The sequence below is a fragment of the Ziziphus jujuba genome, chromosome 7, assembly GCF_031755915.1.
Source record: "Ziziphus jujuba cultivar Dongzao chromosome 7, ASM3175591v1".
Lineage (NCBI taxonomy): Eukaryota > Viridiplantae > Streptophyta > Magnoliopsida > Rosales > Rhamnaceae > Ziziphus > Ziziphus jujuba.
Genome location: NC_083385.1, coordinates 12,396,406 through 12,411,239, shown reverse-complemented (window position 1 = coordinate 12,411,239; position 14,834 = coordinate 12,396,406). Strand labels below are relative to the sequence as shown.

The 14,834-nt window shown below is 38.4% G+C and overlaps 1 pseudogene; it reads right to left on the bottom strand.

The window, feature by feature from the left end:
* Nucleotides 1-13,500: 13,500 nt before the first annotated feature.
* On the bottom strand, nucleotides 13,501-14,568 carry LOC125419740 (ATP synthase protein MI25-like; annotated as a pseudogene).
* Between the last annotated feature and the right edge of the window lie 266 nt (nucleotides 14,569-14,834).

Here is a 14,834-nt window from a genome sequence, read left to right as displayed (position 1 = left end):
ACTAGTTTCGGCTTTTACCCTCTTTTAAGCTCTCACACTCTTGCCTTTTTCCGCTCAATGAATTATCTCAAAGTTCTAATTAAAACACCCACAAAACAGCAATTAGATCACTAGTATGTTTTAATTAAACTTATCAACAAAGCAGTAGCAAAAAGTAGGCAATACCGAAAGAATCCAACAAATCCTAAATTTTCGGCTTTCTAGACAAGAAAACACAAAATAATGGGAAAACGTTGGAATTTTTGAAAATTGCACCAGATGGTAGTAGATTATGAGTTCAAGAATAAAATTCCAGAGAAAGAAATTCAAATACGAACAAGAATCAAAGAGAACAAACTTATAGAAAAGTGTTGGTTGTTGTTCTTGTAATTCAAGTTTTGTATCAATTCCTTTATCTAATTTTAATCCAAATAATTTAAGCACCCAAAATCCAAATATCCAGCAGCAAAAATAATTCTCCAGCAACTCAAATATTGAATAAATAATAAAAAGCCAGCAGCTCCAACAAATTTCCAGCAACCAAATCAAACTCCAACAAACCGAAATATTTTTTTTTCTTTTTTTCTTTTTTTTTATATTCAGCTTTACCTCTTCTTTCTTTTTTTTTTTCTTTTTTTTTTCACTCACAGAACATAAACACTGCAGTAGCAAGAGTAAGTACCAAAATTGTAATTCCAAATCCAAAACAAACACCAAACCCGTGACCTCCAAATAAACAAAATGTGCAGTTTTTTTTTTTTTTTTTAAATGTTGCCGCAAACTTTTTTTTTTCTTTTTTTGAATATATGAATGCAAATATTTAAGACTAAAACAGCAAAGAAAAATCAACAAAAACCAAATTAACAAGAACAATGATAATAGACAACCAACAAACTAGGAAACAAAAAAAATAAAAATACGGTAAAACTAGGAAACCTAATTCAACTAGGAATGAATTTTTTTTTTCTTTTTTTTTAAGATGCAGAACGTGTATGGGGATAGAAGCAACCTTAACCTAATGCTAAAATTGCAGAATAACACAAAAACAAATAAAGCAAATAAAGATAGATCAAACCTGAACAAAATTTATCTCTGATACCAAATGATACGAACCTAGGACGACCTGCTCCTAAACCCATATTATATTAGCCCGGATCTTTAATTAAGTTCAAGTTCTAATGGAATGGACCTCAACCCCTAACCAACCTATGGTTAGAAACCTTGTTATAATGTAGACGCCATAATAGGGGATGGAAAACCTATTGATAAGTCAAGCTAAAACAACCAATTCTCTAATGGTGTTTTAGGTGTTCTGAGAGAACAAAGAGATAATTAATCTCACAAGTATTTTCTCAATCAAATCAAAGTTTTTAAAGTTATATTATTAATGAAAAATAAACCTTTAAATAGGCTTTGAAAGAAACAACATAAACCCTAAAAACCCTAGGAAAACCCGGCCACACAATGGAAAATCCTACCTTGGCCGAAACTTTTCTATTCCTAAACTAATTTGGATTAATTAATTCATTTATTTTGAATTTAGGAATTAATTAATTTACAATGAAAATAATAAAATAAAAACTTTCGTAAACTTATTTATCCAGAAAATAAATAAATAAAACTTAAAAAGTAAAGGTAGTTTCCTAAAACAAAAAGTAGAATAAAATTAGGAAACTATAATACTAGCTTTTTGACTAATTTGACTTTAACTATTCTTTGACCAAATTGATCTCCAAATCAGCTTCCATATGCTTTGTAGGATGCCAAATAAGCTTATTGTGAAGTTCCCCACGTTGCCCTTGCTTGGAAGTATGAGAAAAGGTTAATACAGTAAAATACAGTAAAACCCGCGAAGAAAAACAGCAAATCCGGCCTTTCCTTCCCTTTGTGCGCAAACCACCTTGTTGGTCGGCTTTGAAGCTGTTTTGGCTGGTTTGTATGACTCATCCTCCATATGAATTGAACCCATAAAGATGGGGTTCCAATTCATACAACCCGGCCTCTTTATTGTTACCAAAAACGTCACCCGACCCCGTTTTGGCTTCTATTGCTTGTATGAGTAACACAGGCCTTTGTTCTTTAGATATGGCGAACCCCTCTTGGCTATGACTTATTCCTTGTATGACTACAGCAAGATTGTCCTTGAACTTCTTGGCTTGGGCCCTAGTGATCGGCCCCACCTTCATTTGTATTGGGTCAGCACCCCAGCGGGTTGTTGGTCGAGCAGTCTCGGGTGGATTCGCATCATAAGGATTCAATATTTGTTGTAGTAGATAGGTTTTCTAAGATGGCACATTTTATTGCATGTAACAAAACTGATGATGCATCCAATATTGCTAACTTATTTTTCAAGGAAATTGTGAGATTGCATGGCATGCCAAGAACTATTGTGTCGGATAGGGATGCTAAGTTCTTAAGCTATTTTTGGAAAACATTGTGGGCTAAACTAGGTACTAAGCTTTAATTTTCAACTACTTGTCATCCACAAACTGATGGACAAACCGAAGTAGTAAATAGAACCTTGTCTGCATTGTTGAGAGCATTAATTAGTAGAAATTTAAGGACTTGGGAAGAATGTTTGCCACATGTTGAATTTGCATATAATAGGTCTTTACATTCAGCAACTAAATTTACTCCATTTGAAATTGTTTATGGTTTTAATCCTTTGACTCCATTAGATTTAACACCTTTGCCTTTAAGTGAGCGTGCTAATCTAGATGGAAAACAAAAAGCTGATTTTGTAAAGCAGATTCATGAGAAGACCCGAGCAAACATTGAGAGGAGGACCGAGCAATATGCAAGGGTGGCTAATCAAGGCCGAAAATCAATGGTGTTTGAACCTGGAGATTGGGTGTGGCTGCATTTAAGGAAAGAAAGATTCCCCGAACAAAGGAAATCAAAACTCATGCCGAGGGGTGATGGACCTTTTCAAGTTTTGGAGAGGATAAACGACAATGCCTACAAACTTGATCTACCGGGTGAGTATAGTGTTAGTGCCACCTTTAATGTTGCTAATTTATCTCCTTTTGCTGCAGGTGATAACTTCGATTTGAGGACAAATCCTTTTCAAGAGGAGGGGAATGATGCGAATCCACCCGAGAATGCTCAGCCGACAACCTGCTGGGGTGCTGACCCAATACAAATGAAGGTGGGATCGCTCACTAGGGCCCAAGCCAAGAAGTTCAAGGACTATCTTGCTGTCTTCATACAAGGAATAAGACATAGTCAAGAGGGGTTGGCCACATCTAAAGAACCAAGGCCTGTTTTACTCATACAAGCAATAGAAGCCAAAACAGGGTCGGGTGATGTTTTTGGTGATAATAAGAAGGCCGGGTTGTATGAATTGGAACCCCATCCTTATGGGTTCAATTCATATGGAGGATGAGTCATAGAAACCAGCCAAAGCAGCTTCAAAGCCGACCAACAAGGTGGTTTGCGCACAAGGAGAAGGAAAGGCCGGATTTGCTGTATTCCTTGCTGGCTTTACTGTATTTTACTGTATTAGCCTTTTCTCATACTTCCAAGCAAGGGCAACGTGAGGAACTTCACAATAAGCTTATTTGGCATCCTACAAAGCATATTGAAGCTGATTTGGAGCTCAATTTGGTCAAAGATTAGTCAAAGTCAATTTAGTCAAAAAGCTAGTATTATAGTTTCCTAATTTTATTCTACTTTTTGTTTTAGGAAACTACCATTACTTTTTAGTTTTTATTTATTTATTTTCTGGACAAATAAGTTTAGGAAAGTTATTATTTTATTATTTTCATTGTAAATTAATTAATTCCTAATTCAAAATAAAGGAATTAATTAATCCAAATTAGTTTAGGAAAAGGAAAGTTTCGGCCAAGGTAGACTTCTTCATTGTGTGGCCAGTTTTTCCTAGGGTTTTTAGGGTTTATTTTGTTTCTTTCAAAGCCTATTTAAAGGCTTATTTTTCAATAAGAAAACAATTTTGATTTGATTGAGAAAATACTTGTGAGATTAATTATCTCTTTGTTATTTGAGAACACCTAAAACACCATTAGAGAGTTGGTTGTTTTAGCTTGACTTATCAATAGGTTTTCCATCCCCTATTGTGGCATCTACATTATACCAAGGTTTCTAACCACAAGTTGGTTAGGGGTTGAGGTCCATTCCATTAGAACTTGAACTTAATTAAAGATCCGGGCTAATATAATACGGGTTTAGGAGCAGGTCGTCCTAGGTTCGTATCACATAAACCTCCTCTTGAAGCACAGCATTCAAGAAAGCCAACTTTACATCAAGGTGGTACACCTTCCATGACATTGAGGCCGAGATGGATAGGATGAGCCTTATGGTCTCCATTTCTTGTAACCGGTGCAAACGTCTCTACATAATCTACACCTGCTTGTTGTGCATAGCCTTTTGCCACAAGCCTTGCCTTGTGCTTGCATATTGTTCCATCCGGGTTGAACTTGATCTTAAAGATCTACTTTACACCAATTGGTTTCTTGTTTTTAGGTTTAGAAACCAAAGACCAAGTTTCATTCTTTTCTATCGTATCCATTTCCGTTTGCATGGCCTCCATCCACTCTTTCTTTTGCATAGCTTATTGAGCATTGGTAAGATCACTCAAGGCAACATTGCACCTTTCATATATTTCGGACCATGGCCTTTCTCCTCTAACACCATCTCCAATCTCCAATTCGGCTCCAATGGTCTCAAGTGCATCCTCCTCATCATCTTCATTTTCTTCATTGTCATTGTCATTGGTTTCTTCTTCTTCATCATCCAACCGAGCATTATCTTCATGGACAAGAAGCTGCTCCTTTGTCCAATCCCAAATAGCATCTTCATCAATCCTCACATCCTTTGTTACCATAAGTTTCTTGGTTTCCAAGTTGAAAACCCTAAAACCTTTGGTAACCTCACTAAAGCCGACGAGGATGCCCACATTTGCCCTTTTGTCAAGCTTGTCTCTCATGTGTAGATGAACATGGAGAAAATAAACACTTCTAAAGATTTTTATGTTGTCCAAAGATGGTTTTCTCCATACCATATCTCATATGGTGTCTTGGACTCATTGGCTTTGGTGTATGCTCGGTTTTGGATGTAGCTAGCCGTGTATATGGCTTCGGCCCCAACTTCATTGGCATGTTCTTCTCCTATATCATGCACCTTGCCATCTCCGTCAAGGTCCTATTTTTCATCTCACAAATACCATTTTGTTATGGTGTGTATGGTGTTGTGAATTGATGAACCATTCCATTTTCTTTGCAAAAATCCTCCATAGCCAAGCTTGTATATTCTCCACCATTGTCGGTTCCCAAGCACTTCATCTTTGCATTGCTTTGGGTTTCCACCATCTTCTTGAATTCCATGAACTTCTCAAGCACTTGTGACTTGGTTGTTAGAAAATATACCGAACATATCCTTGAGTAGTCATCAATGAAGGTTATGAAGTAATTACAACCTCCAATTAATGACAAACTCATTGGTCCACACACATCCGAATGGACTAGCTCAAGCTTCTCCTTAGCTCTCCATGAACCAGCTTTAGGGAATGGAAGTCGTGTGGATTTTGCTAGTTGGCATACATCACATAGGCTTCTCATCTCCTCAATCTTTGGCATGTCCTTCACAATGGCATTGGTATTTTTCATGGCACCATAGCTAGAATGCCCAAGCCTTTTATGCCAAAGTTGAGAAATGGACTCCACTTTGGTTTTTAAGGCTTGTTCATTCTTAACTAGGTCCAATCTATAGCTTTTGTCCTTCAATGGTACCTTAAACAGCTCATTACCACAAGCATCATATATAATACATCCATCTTTTGTAAAATTTAAAGCAATGCCTGTTTCTACCAATTATGCTGCACTAAGCAAGTTTTTAGACAAACAAGGAACATATAGTACATCTTTTATAATTTTGGTATCTTCCTTGGTGTTCAAGCACACATCTCCTTTGCCTTCTACATCCATGAACCGGTCATCACCAATCTTCACTTTGGTTTTGTAGTTTCGGTCAAGCTTCATAAAACCATCCTTTTGGAAACTCATGTGGTGTGAGCAACCACTATCCACAAGCCAACCGAGACCACTACTTGTGGCCTTAAGGCATGTGGCCGTAAATAGGTTCTCGGCTTCTTCATTAACCACATTGGCTTGTTGTCTCCTTTGCTTGCATACTTTGGCAATGTGGCCTTTTCCTCCACATCTTTCACAAGATGCATCCGGCCTCTAAAAACACTTGGATGGTGGATGTCTAAGCGTCTTGCAATGAGGGAAAGGTGGATGCCCTCCTCGGTTTTGATGGCTTTGTTGTTATTGTTGATTCCATCCACTTTTGTTATTGCTTGTGTTGTTATTGGTTGTAAAACCGGTTTAGTTGATGTTGTTGCTCTTCCTTCCTTTATTCTTCTTTTTGTTGCTGTGGCCACCATAGAATGCACTCTCTATGGTCTCCTCCTTTCTAATGGCTCTCCTTTGTTCGGTTGCTTGAAGAGCATTGATGAGTTCACTTAAGGTTATTTCACTAAGATTTCTAGATTCTTCAAGGGAGGAAATCTTAGCTTCAAACCTTTCGGGTAAGCTCACCAATACTTTCTCTACTACCCTTTGATCGGTCAATTGCTCACCAAGGACCCGAATTTAATTTACCACTTTGAGCATCCTTTCCGTGAAATCCTTGACAAGCTCATTCTCCTTCATCTTCAAGGTCTGAAACTCTCTTCTTAGGTTTAAAACTTGCATTTGCCGAGTTCTAGTATTTCCATGGAACTCCTCTTGAAGCTTTATCCAAACCTCTCTAGAACTTGTGCATGACATTATCCTTGTAAATATGGAATCACTCACAAAGGAGTGCAAGGCAGTGAGGGCCTTGAACCCCTTGGCAGCTTCGGTCTCATGTACATTTCTTTGTGCTTGGGTTGCATTAGCTCTCAACTCTTCCACTACATAACCTTCTTCTATGACTTCCCATAAACCAAAGGCTTGAAGGTAGGCTTTCATTTTTATACTCCAAATGGAATATTTTTGGCCTTCAAACTTAGGTGGTGTTGGGGTTGCAAAGGATTGTGAGGCCATTTTAAAAAATGGTTTTTGAAAAGTTCTGAAAAATGGACACAAGAATAAGCTCTCGGGTGGTGTTGTTTTGGTGAGTTTCAACTAGCCTTTTTGGGAGGTTTTGGTTTCGATTGGAAGGCTTTAGGTGGGGGATCCTCTCACAAATAAAATAGTCTAGGTTGAAAGCTCACAAGGTCCTAAGAAATTACACTATGCTCTGATACCATGATGGAATTTGGTGTAGGTTTATGTTGTTGTATCCTGGAGCACAATCATTCAAGGTGTTAGTCAAGAATGATTGTTGTTGGTTCTTGGTTTTTGATTTTGTTTTTGTTTTTTTTTTTTAGGTTTCTTAAGGTTTTTTTTTCTAGCATTAATGGAAGTTTGGTGTTCTTGAGAAGGTTGTTAGCTTTTGGGAAGAAGAAGAAAACAAATGTAGTAGTTGAGAGAGAGAGAGAGAGAGAGAGAGAGAGAGAGAGAGATAGACGAAATTGTTGTTTTTTCAATTTTTTTTTTTTAATATTACTTCCACTATTTTTTATTACAATTTTCATACTTTTAAATACATCAAAAAGGCAATAAGACATGCTGCCATATTGAGCAATAAATACAAAAGCATTAAAAGTAACCAACCAAGCCAAACTATCTCAACTAACTCTAATCAATGTGCTGGGCATGCAAGAAACCTTCTTTAATGGGCAGTTCGGCTTGTCTAAGGCATTTGAATTTGAAAACCAGCTCCATTTGACTTGAAAATTGGAGGGAAGCCTTTCTGAATATTAAACTATGTTATAGCCAAAAACCAGATAAAACAAAGTCCATTTACCCATTCAAAAGTAATCAAACCCGAGGCAGTTTTGCCCAGTTTTCTGGGCAACAAAACTGCACAAGGGTCAGATTGTTTTGGGCTTAACTCAGCCTTCCCAGCTCCAAATTGGGCCATTATTTTTTATGCTGCTTCGTATGCATTTCTAGCTTATTATATCCAAAATTTAGATCCAAATCCTAAACGTTCTTCAAACGGCATCCAAGGAAGTGGACTTATGTTGCTGGAAATACAATTCCAGCAACTAGACAAAAAGGCCCTAAGCTTTAGTTAATGAGCTTAGGGCATTTCAAAAAGGATATTGTTCTTAAACATTACAAGATAAAATAAAATGCATAAAAATAGATAATGTTTGGTCTTTGATGTTGTAAAATAAAGAGTGCAAGTGTAACCGAACTACCTTGTACATTGTGGCAAGATCACCACATTTCAACAATAGGTGTCACTTAAAGACACAAAGAGACTTCGAACGCTAGGTGCTTTTAAGCCTTCTTATCAAGACTTGTAATTGGACCCTAGTACCTCTCTCACTCAGAGAACTGGCATATTCTTACTAACTAAACAAAGGAAGGCATATAGACCCCGTCCCTCTCTCTTTCTTTTCCTACTAGACTCGATCATGACTTGTCGGAGAAATGCCTAATTCCCCGCTTAGGGCGGGAGTACTTTAATAGAATAAGTTTTTTATTGAATCAGCTATGAGAGAGGTTCTATGAAGGAAATATCACTATGGAAGGCGCTAATAAACTGACTATTCATAGGCTTTCTTTCTTCAGCTTGAAAGCGGTTAATCCGGATCCATTTCATAAGTGGACTCTCCGGGGGAATATCAATCTCAAAGGTCTTTCCTCGGTTCCATAGTCCAATCTAAAGCTTGTGTGGTTGGAAACTTCTACAACAATATTACATATTCCCATCACCACAAGAAAAGGAAATGATACAGTAAATGGAGAATCCCCTTTTAAATAGGTTCACTCCCGGTTAATTCCATGCTCAAAGGGTAAAGCCAGTTGGCCTTCTGAAAGGTCCTCTTCTATGGCTCAAGGTTCAAGCTAAATCAAGTTCCTTTTCTCACTCAGGAGAGGCAAGTCAAATAAAGGCTTCAAGGAAAGACTTCCTAGCATAATCAAACAAGATAGGATTCTCATCACAGGATAGGATAAGTTCCGAGGACAAGGCGAGCTACCCATTGTTCCCATGCCTATTAGTTTCTGGCCAAGAACGGTGTTTGAGTCGAAAACCCTAAGCCACCAATCTGTAGTAGGACTCCTGGTAGGTCCTCCCCCTAATTAGGTCAAACTTGAAAGACCTTCGGGGATAGGCGAAGAGTCCATCTCGTGACAAAACAAAGGAAGGCTGGTACGCGTAGATAGTATGTCGTAGATCAGGTAAGAGACTGCTTCTCTCATCTTAAAATACGGCAAGAGTCTCTTGCTCAGTTTTTTCTGCTTTTCTTGCTTTCTTTAGCGGAGTAGGGCCCTATTCATCTATAAAATTCCTAAGTAGGGATGGATAAGACATCGAATGAGAATTTTCCAGCGAAAGCTGGTTTTTTATCCCTTGCCTTCTCAAGGGTAAGCTCATCATGGTTGAAAAGGTCTCTTCCATAAAATAACCCGGAACACGATTTCTCAATCTGTTGATATATTTCTCAAGCCTAAGCTTCATCTTCTATTGTTGAGTATGCGGCGGATGGCTCGGATGCAGATGCCCATTCCTTAATGGGCTCTCCTCTCTATGGTTAGCTAGCCCCAAAAAAGTAAACAAGGGCAAGGTGATACGAACCTAGGATGACCTGCTCCTAAACCCGTATTATATTAGCCCGGATCTTTAATTAAGTTCAAGTTCTAATGGAATGGACCTCAACCCCTAACCAACCTGTGGTTAGAAACCTTGGTATAATGAAGACGCCACAATAGAGGATGGAAAACCTATTGATAAGTCAAGCTAAAACAACCAATTCTCTAATGGTGTTTTAGGTGTTCTCAAAGAACAAAGAGATAATTAATCTCACAAGTATTTTTTTAATCAAATCAAAGTTTTAAAGTTATATCATTAATGAAAAATAAGCCTTTAAATAGGCTTTGAAAGAAACAAAATAAACCCTAAAAACCCTAGGAAAAATCGGCCATTCAATGAAGAATTCTACCTTGGCCGAAACTTTCCTTTTCCTAATCTAATTTGGATTAATTAATTCCTTTATTTTGAATTAGGAATTAATTAATTTACAAAGAAAATAATAATAAAATAATAACTTTCCTAATCTTATTTGTCCAGAAAATAAATAAATAGAAACTAAAAATAATGGTAGTTTCCTAAAACAAAAAGTAGAATAAAATTAGGAAACTAAAATACTAGCTTTTTGACTACATTGACTTTGACCAATTCTTTGACCCAAGTGAGCTCCAAATCAGCTTCAATATGCTTTGTAGGATGCCAAATAAGCTTATTGTGAAGTTCCTCACGTTGCCCTTGCTTGGAAGTAAGAGAAAAGGCTAATACAGTAAAATACAGTAAAGCCCGCGAAGAATACAGCAAATCCGGCCTTTCCTTCTCCTTGTGCGCAAACCTCCTTGTTGGTCAGCTTTGAAGCTGCTTTGGCTGGTTTCTATGACTCATCCTCCATATAAATTAAACCCATAAAGATGGGGTTCCAATTCATACATCCCGGCCTCTTTATTGTTACCAAAAACGTCACCCGACCCCGTTTTGGCTTCTATTGCTTGTATGAGTAAAACAGGCCTTTGTTCTTTAGATATGGCCAACCCCTCTTGACTATGACTTATTTCTTGTATGAAGACAGCAAGATTATCCTTGAACTTCTTGGCTTGGGCCCTAGTGATCGGCCCCACCTTCATTTGTAATGGGTCAGCACCCCAGCGGGTTGTTGGTCGAGCTGTCTCGGGTGGATTCGCATGACAAGGTTAATACTTACTTTAACTGAATGCTCACTTAAGGCCTCTATGAGTAGGGCTTTCTATTGGCTAGCCGAATTCCTAAAAGAATAGTGGTTCCCCGGGAGGACTTACTTTGATTATGTAATATATGGCTGCCCAGGACAGTATGAAGCCTCTCAGATCGCATTAGAATGACTTATACGCATTCGTTCTTAAGTAATTAAATACTCATTTATAGAATAGAGCAAAAAGGGCTTTCAAGTGAGCTTGGGGGATTCGATTGAGGTCAAGGATTGGTCTATGTAGATGGTAAAGTTGCTCATTTTTCTCCACCCATTTTATCATAATGATCTTCCAATGGATAAGGGGGATCTTCCAGAGAATATAGATCTACTGGAAAAGTGATATTCGTTAGAGAATGGAGATCGAAAAAAACTCTTTTAGTAGGCGTTCTCTTTCTGCTATCTTTCCCGAAGGTCCTATAGGAGTCTTTCCCCATGGGATGCAGCTTCTCTTGTTGGGCTGAGCCCAATTGCTTCGTAAGTTAATAGGGGTGAGTTTCGCTAATGAATTTTTATTTTGAGTGGTGGTATAAATAGGGCTCTGTAGGCCCCATTGCTTTGTTGTTGATTAGTTCAAGGAAGTGACGTGAAGGTAGCCTAACGTAAGAAGCTGACGAGATAAACAGGTCTCCACGTCTTTTTTTTTTTTGGTAGTGGGGGATCACTCTGGGCTAAGATAGTCTCTTAAGAGCTAGAGTAGCGGGAGAGCAATTAGTTCCCTCCTACCAAGAAAAGAACTACTAGAGCTCTCTATGAGAGGAAAAGGGTACAGATAGGCGGATTGACACATCTGAGCAGGCAAGGAATACTTAGTGCTTGGGATATGAATGCTATGAGGCTTCGACGAGAGAGCAGGTCTAGGAGGCCTAGATATTGCATCATGTGAAAGCAGCGCTAAAAGACCAATAAGAGCTATAAACAAGTGAGATAGGAATGAAGCGAGGGCATTATGGGGATGTCTTTCATCAGCCAGTGGGACAGATGCCGACACAAATTCGATTCCTGATTCAAGATAGGGTACACGACCGATGACTAGGCAGGGTAGGATGAAGCAAGCAGCAAGGGATTGGCTGAATAGAACAGATGCAACCGGGAATGGGATATTGAATGCAAAGAATGAAAGCGACGTACGTACCAGCATGTGCCAACTACTCTACTTCCCTATTTCTTGCTTTTTCACATCCCCTAATTGGTGCACTCTTTCCCCCAATTCACTGATAGAGAAGAAAGAGATAAGCAATAACTGGACTAGACCAATGAAAGCGGACCAAGGTTTTTTTTTGTTAGCTAAGCACGCCTAGTACAGCGCCTCTATTACATAAGCGAAAGCGACGTGCCTTATTAACCAGCGGAAGAGCATCCTTATAAAAGAATGAATGGGAAGTAGGCCCGGTCTATATTACTAGAGTTATCTTTACTTCACCCCCCTATTGTTATATTTGAATTCCATCTCTAAGGTTCCCCTTTAGTGCCCGCTGAGACTTATTTCCTCTTGACTATAGTTGAATGGAAGTTTTGTTTCCTGTCTTAAATAATGTCTTTTATTGAGTCCCCATAGTGCATTCCCCTACATAATCTATAGAGTAATTTCTTAGTAAGAAGGATTACAATATATAAAAGAGAATTCCAGATTGAAGATTTCTTGATCCCATATACGATCCAGTTCTACATCTTAGCGTTGAACTAATGAATAGAGATTGAGCTTCACTTCGCAAGTCGAGAATGGCCTCATTTAGTAAAAAGTGCTAACATTGACAAGAGATGAGCTAAAGAGGTGGTCGGGCAGTTGACCAGACCCTACCACATACAAACAGTAAGCAAGAGCTGTGCCAGCTTATCCGGCCAATGAACTTCTTGCCACCCCAAATGCTACTACCTTTTTGCTAAGTACAAGAATGCTTGATTGAGAAAAGAAAGCAAAGAAGTAGTAGGATACCAAATATGAAGGGGCTAGGGGTAGAGCCAACAACTAATTGAAAAGTTATAGACTACAGTATAAAGCCCTCAACATGCTCTTGCCAGTGGCATAGATTGTATATACTCTCACTGATTAAGGCAAATTCTGCGCTCCATGAAAAACCATAGGGGAGGGGGTTGTCCCTAGACTGAAGGAAGGCAAAACAAAAAGTGCCGCTATGACTTTGGTTATAGTGAAAGGGATGAAAGAGTATAGCTTTGCTCTAGTTTTTCAGGTAAAGGTTATACCATGAAGAGCCCATCAAGGTGACCTTATTAAAGAGAACATTCGGTAAATAATAGCCTATGGTCATCTCATCCTTAGTTGTTGAATCTAATGGAGGTTTCAATCTGACGTCGTAATTTGAAGGTAAAAGGAGGCCTCGATGGAGATGATGGAAGGGAACTCCTACTCTGACTATAGTTGCGATCTTTAAGCGGGATTTTCAGCCCTCTTTCCCTAGAGAGTGAAGAACGAGTGGATATTTTGAACAAGTGTTGACTGAGTGAAGTGCCCCTTAAGCTATCAGTTGGGGGGGCCATCTACTAAACCCAGCCTCAGTCTAAGTAAAAGAGGGTTTGGCTCCAGGCTCCAACTCGATCTTGTGGTATATTGCCCCTCCTAGGGGGCACTTGGGAACTCACTTGTGGGGCATGATATCCCAAAATTCCTCCAGTACTTACAGCACTTCCTGAGAAAGAAGTCGTCTTGGTATTGGATACGCTTTTCTATTAGCATGAACATGAATTAGATTCTATTCGTCTTCTTTATTCTTAAGAGAACCCCCCACCCAAACCATTCTTAAAACCGCCAAGCCCTTTCGAATGAGTTTTACTGTAGAAGCTTTCAACGTACATCCAGGGACAAATCTTTCACTCACTGAGAAGTGAAACCCTGTGACTAGATCGTCCTGAAGACTGATGCGATGGGAAGAAATGGCATTTGGAAGTGTTGCTAACTTAACATTTAGGTATCGGCATAACAAAGCTTGCACTGTCTTTTCGCACTTAGGCGTATAGCGTGCCATTGGGAATGATTCTACTGCAATGCCACAAATGCACAAACTGATACTAAGTAATAGTTATTGTTCATTGGATTTCGAAGGAACTACTTCATTAGGATTGGGGAATTGCTGCGATTGTTCCTTAATAACCTGGATTCTTCCATCGAAAGTCACTTTGAAAGTATTACCTAAACTCTTCTGATATAATATGATAAAGCCCATAAAACAATGAGCTACTATCATTTCTTCATTATAGATTGAGATCTTCTTCGAACTTAATGCATAAATAGATGGAATAGCAGCAAATAGCATCTTTCTAGTTGTGGAAGTCTATCTCATTTAGAAAGCTTTTCTCTATCTTTCAACAACTGAACAGGAAGTGCTTTAGGAAAGGACTTTAGAATTGGATGTGCTTGCCCAGCGAGAAAGGCCCTGACCCTGCCAACCAAGTCAAAAGAAAAAAGATAAAAGAGAACGAAAGGAAAAGATAAGCTCGTATTTTGGTAATTCTCTAGGAGTCATGTTAATGCTATTAATAGATTCTATAGCAATAGTCCCTCGAACTCGGAAAGTAATAACGAAAATGGCTAACCCAATAGCAGATTCCGCAGCTGCCACCGTTGGAACCAATGAAGCAAATGATTGACCCATCATATCATCCAAAGAAACAGAAAATACCAAAAAGTTTGAATTCACAGCTAATAACATTGATTCAATTGGCATTGACATAATAGGAATATTTCGTTTATTAAGGAGGATTCCCCGAATACCTAAAATAGAGATGATCATAGAAAATGTGAAATATTTGATAGGATCCATTTCAGGAACGTGGAATGTAAGAGAAATTCAAATGTTATAACTCCAAAAAGTCAGGAAAACCAGGCTCTTCCAACCTCAAATTACCTATGACACTTTTGATATTCCCAATATTGGGGAAGATTTGTATAAAATCGATCGACATTGTGAAGTTTTTTTTTTTTCTCTAACTTTGAGGTGTTTTGAGACTTTTTCGACTTCAGCAGAAGTCTTTTTTATTTCTGCATCATATTTTTCGAATAAAGAACGAATATGGATTCGTAGTGCCT